A 15,000-nucleotide genomic window follows, 5' to 3' on the forward strand; every position below is an offset into this window, starting at 1 on the left:
TCATCGTAGTTTGAACAACTTTCTCTGACGCTGCCACAGAAAGACGTTTTATGCCACTCCTTCTTTGTCTCATTTTGTCCACCAACAGTTTTATGCTGTTCGTGAATGCACAAAAGTGAACTTTGTTGATGTTATTGACTTGGCGTGCTATTCAGGCATGTTTGGTTACTGCATGACTGCAAGCTAATCGATGCTAAGATGCTATTTAGGCTAGTATGTACATATTGCATCATTATGCCTCATTTGTAGGTATATTTGAGCTCATTTAATTTCTTTTACTTATGTCCTCTGTGTATTTAATTTATATTTGCATGTCTCTTGACACATTATCTGTATGTAATATTGGCTGCATTTCAGATAGCTGTGTGCCATGTTGTTCCAGACCACAGCAAACGTAACCCAGCTTGCAAAGATTGTAATAAATCCATTAGAAGAAGACAGCCTGCTGTTTCCTTTAACTTGGACACACACATCTATACCTTTGGCCATTCTGAGCTAGTAATTTCCAGTTATCTCATTATGTGAAAAGCCTCCATTTTACTAATGTTTCCCAATGTTGTAAAAATGTGTAGAATAAATATTAAAATACAACATTTCTGTCAACGAAGATTTGTGTCAGCCTTTGATAGTAGGCTAATATAGACACTTACATCATGTGTTGCCTTCATTATATAACACTTATACAAGGCTTTTAATTTTTTGCGGCTCCAGACAGATTTTTTGTATTCTTGGTCCAATATGGCTCTTTCAACATTTTGGGTTGCCGACCCCTGAGCGAGGCCAAGTGTAGAGTGGTGATGGAAACCTCCGTTCAAGTTCTTATGGAGTGAATCAGATACTTGAATCATTGGGAGTGAATCGTTTGTTTTGTCCAGCCTGTGATGCAGGTCATACATAGGAAGTGGAAAGTAGTTGGTTTGAGTGAGTTTTTCTACTGTGATAAAGACGCTTTTGTACAAAAGTAGTTCGAGGAACAGTTAACCATTTTCCTTTTAGTTAGCAGTTGCAGCCGTGATTAAGTGAATGAAATCTACTGAAACAAGTATTTTCGTTTCAGATTTTAGGGTTGAAGCTATCGATTATTTCAGCAATCAATTATTAAATAAAAATCATTTTCCAGCCTACTGTATGTTTTTATGGAAAATACTTTAGTTGAAATAAACAAGGATTGTTCCAATGACCTTATTTGTTCTTCTTATAAATGCAAATAACATTGAAGTAGAACTTTTACCAATATATATTACTTACCATTTTTAAAACAAACAAAAATACAAGGTATTAAGTAAAAAATTAAAGTAAACAAAAAAAATAAGTATGATAAATTGAGTGACAATATATTTGATAACTAATATACACAATTAAAATGTATTCATTGGAGGAGTGGTGGTTGATATTTGGACAACAACTCGTTAGCATTAACATAGGAACTATAGATGCTAACATGTCCTCACATGTGTTTGAGTAAAACATCAAGTCACACACATCTGATGACATTGATGTTTTACACATATAAGATAACATTAGCTGTGAATATGGACTTTTACCTCGTTTCTGCTTGTTTGCTGCTCTTAAATATGCACAATGCTTCCTGGTAATGTTGAATCATTGATTTAGCGCTATTTTAACAAGGCCAGCTCCATGTTGACATTGCAAACATTTCACCACGATGTCTGTCTTTTTCAGTTTGAAATGATCGCAAAACCTCTCTCGTCTTCTTTGGGCCCTTGGCTCTCTTTACACAGTGCTGTCGTTTTTCTTTGATCAATCTGTTCCTGTTACACACACCGGCAGGGTGCCCTGCATTACCATTCGGTGCATCGCTGTGTGCACTTTATTAGTTAAGTCTTGCAGAAAAAGTTTGCATATTTTACTCCTCAAACAAATTATCAAAAGCAACAAAATACAAATTGAAGCTTTGTTTCTAATCAAGTTAATAGATTGAATCAATGGAACGTGATTTCTAGAGTGCGTACGTCTGTGAGAAATACCGTGCTGCTTTGACGAGTCATCCTCCCTCATCGACATTCTGCTGACATGACAATATCTCACAGTGCTATCTAACAGCAGCTGCGCTCCACAATAAAGTGGATGTTTCTCTGGTGTCCAACATATAAAAGAAAAATAAATGGGTGGAGAATCCAGGTCAATATGACCGCACTTTTATTTTGAAGCTTATTTTAATGCTGTGTAACTAGATAGCTATGTCATTTCAAGCTGCTTATCAATAATGAGGAAGATAACACTATACCACATGTTGACAGCTATACAGACCACATTTCTTAAAAAGTTACACATTTTCAAATAAAGCCTGAAGTTTTGATTTCCATCTTTCAGTTAACTGAAGACGTGGTAGTAATAATTTTCTCCCGCCAATAGGCTAACCTAACATGATGTTGTTAAAATGACTGCGCTGTGCACATTCACTGTAGCTCACATAGCTAATGTTGCTAGTGTTGTTAGCATTTGTGTGATTCTGTGCAAGGGCTAGGCAATGTTTCCCACACATTCATTTATTTGTGGCGGCCCGCCACGAAAGAATTACGTCCGCCACAAATAAAAAAAAAATAATTGTCCAGCTTCTCAGGCAAATCATATAGTTGATGTAGATGCCCATATAGGCTGTTCAGATTTACTTTACAAAAGAGAAGTGTAGGATACTTCTCTTGTTGACTTATTTGTATTAGACCACTACTGTTTTCTGTTTATTTGTTACTGACTGTGGCAGGACACCTCTGCCTGTTTCACTTTATGTTGCTGGTAAATAATATGGTTGTAGTAGTAGGCCAAAGTTAAATTATTTAGTATGCACTAATTAAAGGGGCAGAGCTTTAAGAGACATTTTAGCTTTTATATTTTATAAGATATATTTTTTGTAAGAACCACGATTAATAAATATATTTCAGTGAATAACTTATTGTTCAAATCTGTATATAAATATGTACACAAAGTGTTGTAATTATATTGTAAAATGGATGGATGGATGGATGGATGGATGGATGTTTAAAACAAAACTGTTATTATTAATTAGGAGGAAAACATTTTTTGAGCCTTTTTAGAGAAAATCATATCATTGTAGTAAATTATGCAAATTACTCGATGTCATGTGACCACACCCATAGCCACGCCCCCACCGCCACAGGTATGCTGGCAATTTATGGGAAACACTGCTAGGCATGCCGGTTCAACACCATACTGTGGTAAAAACAACAAAATTGTTAAAACCGACAACTGTTAAATCCTGAGGTTCGATTGCGCAATGGCCCTAAGAGGAAAATTGCATATAAACCCCGTGGGTATCAACTAGATGCGAAACGGCGCCGCCACTCTTTTCTGTCAAGTAAATGTCTCAGTTTTCACTACCAGTGGACCGTCTGCGCATGGCCATGGTGCCTCTGCACCGCATCCTTGCTGCTCTAAATATAAACACAGCTTCTATATTTGCCATACAGCGCAACGCGACAGATCATCCATATATCTGTTTTCTACTGTTTATTTTCTCTTGGGTGGCAGGGGGGCTGGAGCCTATCCCAGCAGCAATCGTGCACTAGGCAAGGTACACCCTGGACAAGTGGCCACCTCATTGCAGGGCCAACACATATAGACAGACATTCACGCTCACATTGACACAAACTAAGGGCAATTTTAGTTCTGCCACTCGGTTTAGCTCAAATCTGCTTGTGGTGGACAGGAAGTAAATTGTCCAGTTTACTTTCAAAATAAAATACTCAGTTTTGAAGGTGGATGGTATTTTACACTTTGAAACATCCTAATGGCTGAAGTCAACTTGTCAAAGGTTTTCACATGTAATTTCACCTCGTTGACACACAAGAATGAGGACACGCTGATTCTGGAGGTCCAACTCAAAGAATCACATTACAGGTGATGCCGTTCAGCAGCTGTTACGCATGTCACGATTGAATGATTGAAACTTTTATCAGTAGATTGCACAGTACATATTCCGTACAATTGACCACTATATGGTAACACCCGAATAACTTTTTCAACTTGTTTAAGTCGGGCTCCACGTAAATCAACAGATGACGGCACACATAACAGCTAAAGAAGACAACATGTGAGGAATTAACCTCAGTGATTCACAAGATTATGAGAGAGGAACTCAAAGAGGAGTTCAAAGTAGGGCTGGGCGATATATGGAATATACTGGATATATCGCAGGTTTGTCTCTGTGCGATATAGAAAATGACTATATGGTGATATTGGAGTATACATTCTCACGCAGTTGCTTTTAGCTGCAGGCATTACACTACATGCTTTTCCCACTCTTTCTTGTCTCTCCTTCTCACAGAGACTTAAACAAGCGCACCTTCTTACATACGTCACGTGTGCAACGTCACACGCCCCCGCGGAGCAGACAGGTAGCGACATGGTAACGTTAGCTGTGATGCTAACGGTGAGGTGCGGGTGGTAATACGAGAGAGAGAAGGTGCGAATCTGGTAACAAATGGAGGAATAATTAATCACCAAGAAAAACAGCACAGGAGCCATCGTCCGGCGGTGGTTTGGCTTCAAGTGGGAATATGTTCAACATTTATGCGGCAAAAGCGTTGCTACAAAAAGTAGCACCACTGCTAATGTAGCATAATTTGAAAAGTCACCCGCTAGAGAATGAGTGCTTGAAACTCCGCATGTCAACATCTCCGTTCGGTGCCATACCCACAAATTGCCCAAGCAACTATTTCCAGATCAACACCGTATGGAAAAAAAAAGTCAACAACAAAAAGAGATAACGTCCACAGGAACCTATTATGCAGCTCATTTTTATTTGACAGTTATTGAAATATCTTGTGTGACTTCATGCACAAAAGTGCACTTTATTTGTTTTAAACTATTGTAGTGGCGTTCTGTCCAAAAAGTGCACTTTAATTTAGTGTTGTTTTGATATGTCATCTTAGTGACATCATGCACAAAAGTGAACTTATAGCTTGTTTTAAAATGTCTCTGACAATCTTGCACTTTCTGTTTTGGAAATGACATGAACGTTTGTGCCACTGCTTAAAGGCCTACTGAAATGAGATGTTCTTATTTAAACGGGGATAGCAGATCCATTCTACGTGTCATACTTGATCATTTCGCGATATTGCCATATTTTTGCTGAAAGGATTTAGTAGAGAACATCGACGATAAAAGTTTGCAACTTTTGGTCGCTGATAAAAAAAGCCTTGCCTGTACCGGAAGTAGCGTGATGTCGCAGGTTGAAGAGCTCCTCACATCTGCACATTGTTTTCAATCATTGACGCCAGCAGCGTGAGCGATTCGGACCGAGAAAGCCACGATTACCCCATTAATTTGAGCGAGGATGAAAGATTCGTGGATGAGGAAAGTCAAAGTGAAGGATTAGAGGGCAGTGGAAGCGATTCAGATAGGCAAAATGCTGTGAGAGGCGGGTGGGACCTGATATTCAGCTGGGAATGACTAAAACAGTAAATAAACACAAGACATATATATACTCTATTAGCCACAACGCAACCAGGTTTATATTTAATATGCCACAAATTAATCGCGCATAACCAACACCTCCACACAGCACATATATTTCCCCAAAGTTACGTACGTGACATGCACATAGCGGCACGCACGGACGGGCAAGCGATCAAATGTTTGGAAGAAAGCTGCGTACTCACGGTAGCGCGTCTGCTATCCAACTCAAAGTCCTCCTGGTTGTGTTGCTGTAGCCAGCCGCTAATACACCGATCCCACCTACAGCTTTCTTCTTTGCTGTCTTCATTGTCCATTAAACAAATTGCAAAAGATTCACCAACACAGATGTCCAGAATACTGTGGAATTTTGAGATGAAAACAGAGCTGTTTGTATTGGGACACAATGGTGTCCCAATACTTCCGCAAACTCCGTGACGTCACGCGCAAACGTCATCATACCGAGACGTTTTCAGCCGGATATTTCCCGGGAAATTTAAAATTGCACTTTATAAGTTAACCCGGCCGTATTGGCACGTGTTGCAATGTTAAGATTTCATCATTGATATATAAACTATCAGACTGCGTGGTCGGTAGTAGTGGGTTTCAGTAGGCCTTCAATAACTGTTTAATAAATACACTTTAGCTAAATTGACTTAGTTGTGATTTCCCTCTCTGCATGAAAGTTTAAAAGTAGCATATATTAATGCAGTATGAAGAAGAATGTTTTAATGTAGACACTTAGAATCATCATACTGCTGTGATTATATGCATCAAGTGTTCATTCAAGGCTATGGCAAAATATCCACATATATATGGTGTATCGTGACATGACCTAAAAATAGAGATATTAATAAAAGGCCATATCGCCCAGCCCTAGTTCAAGGACTACAATCACAGCTAAATGCTGTTAAGGAGGAGGTATTTGGATGTGCTGGAAGAATTGGCAAAATGGAGGCTCCATTGTGCAGTTTGGACAGTTGTATAACCAAACTGGAGGGCACAAATGAAAGACTGTTAAGACAATAATGAACTAAAAGAGAAAAGTTGAGTTCAGCGCTCTGAGAATTACAGCCAAATTTATCTATGATTGGCTTTACTCGTGGTGTCGGGAAGGGAAACGCCACAAGGTACATGTCTGCCTGCTTAAAAAAGCTGTTTAAGGGTAAACTTCAACCTGTACCAGAGGTGAAAGTAGCACATTGAGTTGGATCTACAGTTCATCTGGACAACGAGCTACGATTATATGAATACAGCGGCTACTGGTAAGAGATGGGATTGTGCAGATTGCAAAAGAAAAACAAGTTTTGGAAGCTCGTGTAATAAAACTTTTGATTTTTTTTCCTGGAGATTTCGGCAGAGATGGCCGAATAAGAGTAGGTTTTCTTGACGTGAGGAAAAAACTGCAGTTAAGTTAAATATGGCATTATCACCCTTTCTTGTCTCTTCCTACTGGGAAAATGTTCACTCCTATGTTATACTAAGTACATCTTACATTGATGCGTATGTATTGACTTTTACTTGTATTTGATTATCAAAGAAAATCAATAAAAAAGATGAAAAAAATCAACAAAACCTGGCTTATAACCCTTCCACTTTGATTTTGACATTTTGAACACAAAAACAGCAACACAAAAACGTTTTAAGCAGTTTGAGAGTTTTGAGCTGCCGATACCTACCTAAAAATTGTCGGAGCCAGAGTTGGACAAACAAGAAATGGAAGAGATTTAAAAAAAAAAAAATTAAAGAAGTGACTAGCAAGGGGATACTTTAAGTGTTGTACTTAAAATACTGGACTGTAGAATTTTTTGTTAAAATTATTTGATCAATAAGTTTGCTGTTTGATTAATGAACCTTAGCGCAGAATAATGTGGACGATTCATGTTTATGTCAGGAGATGGTGTGCTGTACAAATGATGGCCATAAGGATGTGTACGAGTGTGTGTATGTCTTAAAATTACTATCAACAGATGTTTGATCAAATGTCACATGTATGGTTAAGGATAAATTATAAAATAATACAGGATTACAAATATAATATCTAAATGTCTGTAGTGTGAAAAAGAAGATTTTGGATATTTCAGAAACTTTAACAATCTGCATATTGTAGCAACATCTGAACACACTTGGATACAACAGTGGACAATTCCTTATTTCATATTAATGGGTATACTTTTTATATATATGAAAATATAATGAAACAGTAAAAAATAGACATGATTTTGGTTGTAAAGGTGTTTTAGCATTAAAGTTAGAAGTACAGTAAGCATATCTTAGGCCTGTCCTTATTAGTGTTTGCTATAGACCACCTAGTGCACCTATAGCTTGCTTTTATAGATAATCACATCCGTATATGGTGGATGAAGTTTGTGACCCAAAACATTAAATATATTTCTGGGGTGACAAAAACAGATTGGTATTTGAATATTTGTTAAAAAATAAGTTGCTTTGAGTAACATCTGTAATTTGTTTCAAATTGTAACGAAATCAACTAAAGTTTTAAGAAACATACTGGCACAAAACCAGCTACATGTATTGATTTAATGATCACAAATGTAATGGTTCTATATTTAAAGGTAGTCTCAATTAAAGTATGTTAGTTCCAAAATCAGCACAGAAGATAATTGCAAAAATACATTTTAAGCATTTAAAATGTATACTGTGAGAATTTCGAAGTGTTGATTGGGCAAGTACAGGTGAAACTCAAAAAATTATATATACAAGGTGAAACTAATATAAGACATAGGCTCACAAAATGCAACTCAAGCCTTATTTTGATATAGTTTTCATGATTATGGCTTACAACTTATTAAAACCTAAAATTGAAAATCTCTGAAAATTTGGGGTTTCGAAAACTGTTAGCCATGATCATCAAAATTACAACAAATAAAGGCTTGACATATCTCACTTTGCATGTTCAGTTTATATCACATATTGGTTTCACATAAATGGAATTTTGCACAATATATATTTTTTTTGTTTCACTTGTATATTAAATGAAGAAAATCCAGATAGAGCCTTAGAGGTACTGATTGGTTTATGCATACACATGCTCCACTGAAACAAATAACAGAACTGTTGATGCTTTCTGTGTAGATTAAGAATTTACAGCTGAGAAATGTAGTAAAGAAATCACATCAGGCAGTGGAACAGGTATACAAAATTAAGAAATTACATTATGAAATTAGAAGTAGATCATTTCTGATGTTGCTCAACAAGATCTTATTTCAAAATGAAAGTCCAAACTAAGAGAAAGTATGGATCTAAAACAAAAGTGATTTAAATAGAATAAAAAAGAGAAAAAGTCATGTAAATGTATGTTTGAAAGAGTTGTTACAATTCAAGGTAAACATTTTTTTTACCTTGATGTGAAATGTTCAGTTCAATTTATTCCGGGCATGCATACCAGATTACAATTGCATAAAAACTAAGGTTGACAGTTTTCATTTCAACATGTTCGAAAAGGAGTAGGAAAAGGCAGCACCTATTAAATCTCACCTCTTCACATAATCCTCAGAGCAATATAAATCTAACTTGGTTCAATCCTTGTGTTCAGTATACACCACTTAAAAGTTTGTACACAATTGGATCTCAAGGCGAACCATCAGGACAAAACGTGAGCAAACCCCCACCTTTACAGATGAACCCGAACCCTGGACGCACACGTCCAAAGGTCCAGTGCCCAGGCAGACAGCAAACCCCACAAGATGTGCATTCCATGACTGGTCCAACAAAACTGCTAGCTCTGTTACTATTGGCACTTCGAACAATCATGTTCGTCGTGTCGGTCACATCTTGACATCCCGGGACTAAAATCGATAGTCATCCATCCTCAGTTCCTCGCCATTGCAAGGGCCCAGAATGACCTTTCCCAGAAGTAAAATGGCTACTAAGCCCAGAGCTCCATTTAGCACCACCAGGAGGCAAATGCTTAACAATAGTATCGGACATGGTTGCTTTGCCTAGACGTTTTCTAATTAGTTTAAGTTTAGAAAACGGCAAATGTCCTATTTAAAAAATAGCCAAAATTGTGCTGCTTTAAAAAAAAAATCTGGTAAAACCAGTGGGCCCAAAATAATTTTACCCATTCTGAGCAAGATTATGGAAATAATTGTATATGAACAAATCTGTGTTTGATTTAGTAAAAATTAATTAAATTCAGTTAACTAACATGCATATAAAAAGGACACTCTACAACTAGTTTTGTCTCAGTTGACTGATGACGGATTAAAAGATACTGAAAATAAAAATAGGTGTTGTTAGATCTGAGTGCAGCATCCATCGTATGTACTTGATCAAGAAACTTCACTGGAAAAATGAATTACTAGTAATAAGTTACGGCTTTGAAAAAATCTATTACTGATTGGATTAATAGCTATATTACCAATAGGTTATTTACTGTAATGTTTAACGGAAGTAATTTTTATGTACAAACTCTTCTAGAGAATTCCACTGTTGTTCTCTACACTGATGGCACTCTTTACACAGAAAATTCTAATTTAATAACACTTTATATGCCAAACCAATGCTGATTGTAAAATGGATAAAAGATCATTAATGCAATGTAGAGTAAGGATAGTGCTATGATCCAAATATCTTTTAAAGGATCACTTCTGCTTAATTTACCAGTGGGAGGACAGATACTGTCATTGAACAGGTCACGGAGGGAAATCTACTTTGTATCAACATTGACAATATGTTGAATTGGAATAATCAAATTATTCAAATAATAATGAAAATTGGCAGAAGTATGGCAGTAATTAAGCACTGTTATATGAAACCATTGGTTCATTAGTTGCCACGTTTAAATTATCGCTCTGTTATTTGGTCAAACACAAGTGAAAATAACTTAAGCAGGCTACAAGTTCGTCAAAATAAAGCCGCACGTGTACCGGCACTCCTAAGTTACCATTTAAGTAGTGTGATACAAATGAATTGTCAGATGGCTTGGTTAAATGTAAAGTGTAGGATCAATTAGTATGTTAGTCATTTTATAAGAAACATTTTTTTTGACAAAAAAGCCAATGATACTTTACAGCAACTTATTTTTCAGTAATAAACTACTGAACATTAACATTCCACACATCAGCAGGGCCGTTGCTAGGAATTCTGGGCCCCCTGAAAGAATATCGGTGTGGGCCTCTTTACCTCATTCATTGCCACCTTCAATTTTGTTGTTTTTCCAGTGTTCTTGGTAGTGCCTGGTGTAATGCACTCAATTTGTTTCCTTCTGGTGTAATGCACTCAATTTGTTTCCTTTTTTTTACGATTAACGACTTTAACAAGTATTGTGTAAATGACGTATTATTAGTGGTCTCATTCTCATTTTACTGATTGTCTGTCTTTGAAGTCCCACTGTCGGCTTAGCTGACTTTCAATTATAAATCTAGCAGGGCTATTTTGCCCCTCTTTGCTTGATGTGGATCTGAGATAGTTCCAAACTAGAAGTTTTAGTTTGAAAAATGCTGTTTCTCCAACTGCAACTGTCACATGTAATTTATGAAATTAAAGTCAGTGTAAAACCGTCTCAAATTCTAGTCTTTTTGTTTTTGTTTTACTTTGTTCTTATCAGCTATTATCTTAACTATTTTATATAGCTATGAAAACAAACAACAACAACTCTTTGAACATCTAACTCTTTTGTATTTAGGTTATTCAAATGCCCCACTAACAACACATTTTACGAGACCACATTGAACACATCATGATAAAACTGACCTTTGTCAGATGCTCTTAATATTTACAAATTATGAGCATCTAACTTTGGTAATTATTCAGTAATTATAAATTACTGAGAAAAAATTGAATGTGTCATAGTACAATTCAATGCAGCCTCTGAATAAGGCACTGCCGGACAGTGATGTGTGAAAAACAGTCACAGTATTGCTTTACAATGAACTGGCAACTTATTTTTTCTTCTTTGAAGACCTAGCAACTTGTCCAGAGTGTAGCGCGGCCACCTGACAGCCAATGCCCATCAAAGGTAATGTTACAGACATCAAATGAATGAACAAATTGTTTCAGCCGCCCACAGTAGTTTTACTCTCTCACCAAATAGTTTTTGATGTCTAAGCCCCTGCTCTGCTGCTCCTTCTTAACTCTTTTCTAGTGTCAGGACTTGCGCTTTTTGGGAGACATCCGAACCCTGCTGGAGTTTGCTCTGTTTTCGTTTTCTAATATGATTGTGCGCAAATATCCTTTTTTATAGCTTGGACTTTTCTGTAAACAATTGTGCAATCCCTACGTTAACATAATTTATGTATGTATTTAACATGGAGCTGTTTTACTTTAAATGTGGTCATGCTGAACAATTAATCTAATTTTTATTTACATTTGATTATGGCTTCTCACGATTATGAAAACACAATTGGAAAAAAAGATTGCTGGGCCGCGCAACTGCATGCAAATTCCGGAGCTTGTGAGGATGAAGGGTGAATGAGTGGAAAAAAAGAGCATGTCTACAACAAGTTTGGTATCTCACCTTGGTTGCTACTTTTTTTTTTTCTTCTTTTTTTTTTTTTATAATGTCCTGCCCAGCTTCTCGGGCAGGACATTGGTTGCTACTTTTTGACACAACGCTAGCATGCTTCATCAATAATCACTAAACTCAACAAAAAAAGTGAGGCCATAAATGTACGCGTTCAGGTAACCGCTGACGGAGTTACATAATTGGCAAATAAAATTGAATTCGCTAATGAACGCAAAATAATATCAGGGAAATTTACATAAATGTAAATGAAATGTTGTCATTGTGAGGAGAAGAAACATTTGTTTGGGAAAATAATGTGTCCGGTAGTGCTCAATCATCTCCAACACACTCACTGCCTTGTCCTAAACTAAATGTCGAGACAGCCACTTGAAACAGCGACTAAACTACGAAGCTAAAGCTAACAAGAACAATCCACTCACGACTAGGGGTTATTAGTATAGTACCGCGATACTAATGAATCATTTTCGGTACGATACCGTCTCTGAAACGTACCGGTCCCGGTAGCAACAAAAAAAACACAAGTAAAAGAATAATAGCAATAACAATACATTTTAATCACAAAAACAATAAAATTCAGTTTTTCTGTTTTAATTGTTTTAACTCAGCTTTTATACATTTTACACTTATTTTACCATCATAGTGGTGTGCTTTTAGTGTGAAATAAAATTTTATAAAATGCTTGTTACAATGGACAATTTTGACCAGTATTTTAAGTCAAAGCATAGTAATTTTGTAAATGTATCAGTAATTATGCTTGTGCAAGGTACTTTTTTGAAAACACTATTTTGTTAGCTCAGTCAGACCAGATATGGCACTGTGTTGTTGTTCTCAGCTTGATGAGTAAAGAGGCGACTCACTTGAGGCTATTGAAAAACAGAGCGCCTCTCAAGTTGCGGCCACAGTTTATACAAACATTAATGTTATAGCGATGATGTCGTTCACAACAACACAAGTAGATGTTATATCGATGATGTCGTTCACAACAACACAAGCAGATGAGATGTGTTGTAGGTGCATGGATTGTTCTTGCTGGCTTTAGCTTCGTAGTTAAGTTGTTGGTTAAGTGACCATCTCAACATTGATAGTTTAGTTCAGAACAGGGCGATGGAGTGTGTCGGGGATAAATGAGCGCTACCGGACAAATCATTTTCCCAAACAAATATTACTTGTCCTTACAATGACAACATTTTATAAACTTATGTAAATTTTCCTGATATTATTTTGCTTTTATCAGCGGATTCCGCTTTATTGGCCAATGGCTATGTGAAGGCGGAATTCATGACTTACTTTTTTGTCGACTTTAGTGATTATTGATGAGGCACACTGCAGCTGTGTCAAATAAAAAATAGCAACCATGGTGAGATCCCAAACTTACCGTATGTATATATATATATATATATATATATATATATATATATATATACATATACATATACATATATATATATATATATATATATATACATACACACACACACACACACACAGGTAAAAGCCAGTAAATTAGAATATTTTGAAAAACTTGATTTATTTCAGTAATTGCATTCAAAAGGTGTAACTTGTACATTATATTTATTCATTGCACACAGACTGATGCATTCAAATGTTTTTTTCATTTAATTTTGATGATTTGAAGTGGCAACAAATGAAAATCCAAAATTCCGTGTGTCACAAAATTAGAATATTGTGTAAGGGTTAAATTTTGAAGACACCTGGTGCCACAAACTAATCAGCTGATTAACTCAAAACACCTGCAAAGGGCTTTAAATGGTCTCTCAGTCCAGTTCTGAAGCCTACACAAACATGGGGAAGACTTCGGTTTGACAGCTGTCCAAAAGGCAACCATCGACACATTGCACAAGGAGGGAAAGACACAAAAGGTTATTGCTGAAGAGGCTGGCTGTTCTCAGAGCTCTGTGTCCAAACACATTAATGGAGAGGCAAAGGGAAGGAAAAACTGTGGTCAGAAAAAGTGTACAAGCGATAGGGATCACCGCGCCCTGGTCAAGATTGTGAAAAAAAAACCATTCAAAAATGTGGGGGAGATTCAGAAGGAGTGGACAGCTGCTGGAGTCAGTGCTTCAAGATCCACCACCAAGAGACGCTTGAAAGACATGGGTTTCAACTGCCGCATACCTCGTGTCAAGCCACTGTTGACCAAGAAACAGCGCGAAAAGCATCTCACCTGGGCTAAGGGAAAAAAGAGCTGGACTGCTGCTGAGTGGTCCAAAGTCATGTTTTCTGACGAAAGCAAATTTTGCATTTCCTTTGGAAATCGAGGTCCCAGAGTCTGGAGGAAGACAGGAGAGGCACAGGATCCACGTTGCCTGAAGTCTAGTGTAAAGTTTCCACCATCAGTGATGGTTTGGGGTGCCATGTCATCTGCTGGTGTCGGTCCACTCTGTTTCCTGAGATCCAGGGTCAACGCAGCCGTCTACCAGCAAGTTTTAGAGCACTTCATGCTTCCTGCTGCTGACCTGCTCTATGGAGATGGAGATTTCAAGTTCCAACAGGACTTGGCGCCTGCACACAGCGCAAAATCTACCCGTGCCTGGTTTACGGACCATGGTATTTCTGTTCTAAATTGGCCCGCCAACTCCCCTGACCTTAGCCCCATAGAAAATCTGTGGGGTATTGTGAAAAGAAAGATGCAGAATGCCAGACCCAAAAACGCAGAAGAGTTGAAGGCCACTATCAGAGCAACCTGGGCTCTCATAACACCTGAGCAGTGCCAGAAACTCATCGACTCCATGCCACGCCGCATTAACGCAGTAATTGAGGCAAAAGGAGCTCCAACCAAGTATTGTACATGCTCATATTTTTCATTTTCATACTTTTCAGTTGGCCAACATTTCTAAAAATCCCTTTTTTGTATTAGCCTTAAGTAATATTCTAATTTTGTGACACACGGAATTTTGGATTTTCATTTGTTGCCACTTCAAATCATTAAAATTAAATGAAATAAACATTTGAATGCATCAGTCTGTGTGCAATGAATAAATATAATGTACAAGTTACACCTTTTGAATGCAATTACTGAAATAAATCAAGTTTTTCAAAATATTCTAATTTAC

At 37.1% G+C, this 15,000-nt stretch overlaps 1 protein-coding gene across 1 annotated transcript in view; it reads right to left on the minus strand.

Moving 5' to 3' along the window:
- Positions 1 to 15,000, minus strand: part of arih1 (ariadne ubiquitin-conjugating enzyme E2 binding protein homolog 1 (Drosophila)) — a 48,442-nt gene that overhangs the window by 8,361 nt on the left and 25,081 nt on the right. The gene's annotated exons all lie outside the window — the stretch shown is intronic.

This window comes from Entelurus aequoreus, linkage group LG10 (assembly GCF_033978785.1).
Source record: "Entelurus aequoreus isolate RoL-2023_Sb linkage group LG10, RoL_Eaeq_v1.1, whole genome shotgun sequence".
Lineage (NCBI taxonomy): Eukaryota > Metazoa > Chordata > Actinopteri > Syngnathiformes > Syngnathidae > Entelurus > Entelurus aequoreus.